Source organism: Chrysochloris asiatica, unplaced genomic scaffold, assembly GCF_000296735.1.
Source record: "Chrysochloris asiatica unplaced genomic scaffold, ChrAsi1.0 scaffold00597, whole genome shotgun sequence".
Lineage (NCBI taxonomy): Eukaryota > Metazoa > Chordata > Mammalia > Afrosoricida > Chrysochloridae > Chrysochloris > Chrysochloris asiatica.
Genome location: NW_006409115.1, coordinates 285,592 through 288,248, shown reverse-complemented (window position 1 = coordinate 288,248; position 2,657 = coordinate 285,592). Strand labels below are relative to the sequence as shown.

Genomic DNA, 2,657 nt, shown 5'->3' with positions numbered 1-2,657 from the left:
CTCTCTGTTAACACTGGATTTTTTTTAAAGGTTGTAGAAAAAAAATTTTAATCTGAATTCTTAAATGAAATGTTTATATACTATGTACTATTTTTAGGTTGTTTATAGTCTAATAGAATATTAATCTTGAGATTTCTGGAGTTCATCAGTCTTAGATAAGAGATCTTCAGTCAATAAATCACTCACATCCATCTGTATCTACGTGAGCTATTCAAGTTTTTTTAAAAATTTTCTTCAGAAATAAAATATTGATTTATGATGATCTTTGCAGTAAACAAGCACATGTGCCCATTAAATCACAATAAAATCTACTCAGTTTGATTTGGAGAAGACACAAGGTATTCCCTTACACATTCTTACTTCCCAATAATGTTTATTAGCTTTCTCATCAGGTACCCAGCACTGTAATAGACATTTTGGTTAATACAGAATAATCAAATATGTACCTTGTTCTCAAAATTCAGATAATGCCTGAGAAAGAAGGTGACAATAGCAACCTACTTATAAATTATAGGACACAGTATATGGTAATTGTGAGTTATAAATATTAATGCCTATATGTATACAGAGAATAAGAAGAAAATATATATTATCTATAAAAGATGAGAAAGCCAGTCTAAGAACATTCCCTCATTAAATAGAAGCATTTGGATCCTTGTTGTTGTTGTTGTTGTTGTTGTTGTTGTTGTTGTTGTTAGGTGCCATTGAGTTGGTACCAACTCATAGCGACCCTATGCACAGCAGAAAAAAACATGGCAATAATTGTGAGGTTGGTTCAGGACCTGTCAGTGTTTTGTTCTGTCATGCATAGGGTCACTATGAGTCAGTACCAATTCGATGGCATCACCACCAACAACAACAGCAACTGATGTGGTGCTATGGGTTAGTGCACTGGACTGCAAAGTAGGTTTGAACTGTAAGATTGGTAGGCCAAGCTCATCATCCACTCCTTGGAAAATCTATACATGACCACTGTGTGTTGGAACCAGCTCGAGGGTGCTTAGCAACATCAGCAACTCTTCTTTTTTTGTTGTTCTTCCTCTTCCCACTTTGCTCTTTAATATTCTACACGCATAAAATGAACTCTTACTATATAAATGTGCTATTAATATATTTTAGCTATTCAAATAATGAAACTGGGACAAATAAGTGTTTTCCACAAAATCTTTATAGACACACAATAAACCTCTCTCTCTCTTTAACATTTTCTACTGCCTAATTGAAGTTTTGTTTCTCAAGACACTCAGATTTTTTGTGTTTTTTTTCAACAGGAACCAATATAATTAGAGTTTTGGTGCCACATTCATCTTACTGGGCTTCTCAGAATTCCCAGACCTCCAGATGGCCCTCTTCATGGTCTTCCTGATCATCTACAGAGTCACTGTGGTGGCAAACCCGGGCATGATCATGCTCATCAGGATCAACCCCAAGCTCCACACCCCCATGTACTTTTTCCTTAGCCACTTAACCTTTGTGGATTTTTACTACTCTTCAGTAGTTACACCCAAACTATTAGAAAACTTGGTTGTGGAAGACAGGACCATCTCCTTCACAGGGTGTATCATGCAATTCTTTTTGGCTTGCATATTTGTGGTAACAGAAACATTAATGTTGGCAGTGATGGCCTATAACTGATTTGTGGCAGTTTGTAACCTCTTACTGTACACCACTGCAATGTCCCCGGATCTTTGCTTGTTGTTGGTGGCTGCCTCGTACTCATGGAGTATAGTCTGTCCCTTGACATTGACCTACTTACTGTTGACATCATCCTTTTGTGGGACTAACTTCATAAATAAGTTTGTCTGTGAGAATGCTACCATTGTTGCTGTGTTCTGCTCTGATCCTTACATTAGTCAGAAGATCATTTTAGTGTTTGCTACATTCAATGAAATAAGCAGCCTCATGATCAGTCTTACTTCCTATGCTTTCTCATTCGTCACTGTCCTGAATATGCCTTCCACTGGGGGGCATCACAAAGCCTTTTCCACCTGTGCCTCCCACTTAACTTCCATAAAGGATGGAACCATCCTTTTCTCTACTGGGAGCATAACTCCAAAGGCTCATGGCTCATCACCCAGGTGGCCTCTGTGTTTTACAGTGTCATCCCCATGCTGAACCATCTGATTTACAGCCTCAGAAACAAAGATGTGAAGGAGACAGTCAGAAAGTTACTCAATACCAATTCATTCTGTTTTAAAATGGGAATCTAATATTTTGTGTGTGTGTGTGTTTTTCTTTTTTTCTTAATGAGAGTACTGGTGAGAATTAATCAATAGCAAATCAGTACCTGAATCTATGATAACTTTCTGGTTCACATTTCAATATCTGTTCACTTTAATGTTTAGTGAAATAACAATACTACAGATATGATTATAAAGTAAAATTCAGACCAATTAAGCTAATTATTATATGAATAAATTATCATACAGTTTCTTTGTTAGTATATATCATCATGTAGTTGCTCAAGATAACATTCAATTCGCTTTAGTCATAACACAGATAGGATACTGTTTGTTGTTGTTGTTAGGTGTCGCTAAGTTGTTATCCAACATGAATCTTAGGTTTTCTTCAGATTTTTTTATCCTATTTTGTATTTGTTCTTCTATCTTAGTAGTGTTGAGAGATTTATCTTCTAGCTCACTAGTTCTAGCTTCTAT

General features: G+C 36.1%; 1 pseudogene; it reads left to right on the top strand.

Annotated features, from left to right (window-relative positions):
- The first annotated feature begins 440 nt into the window (after positions 1 to 440).
- Positions 441 to 2,210, top strand: LOC102826628 (annotated as a pseudogene).
- Positions 2,211 to 2,657: the final 447 nt, after the last annotated feature.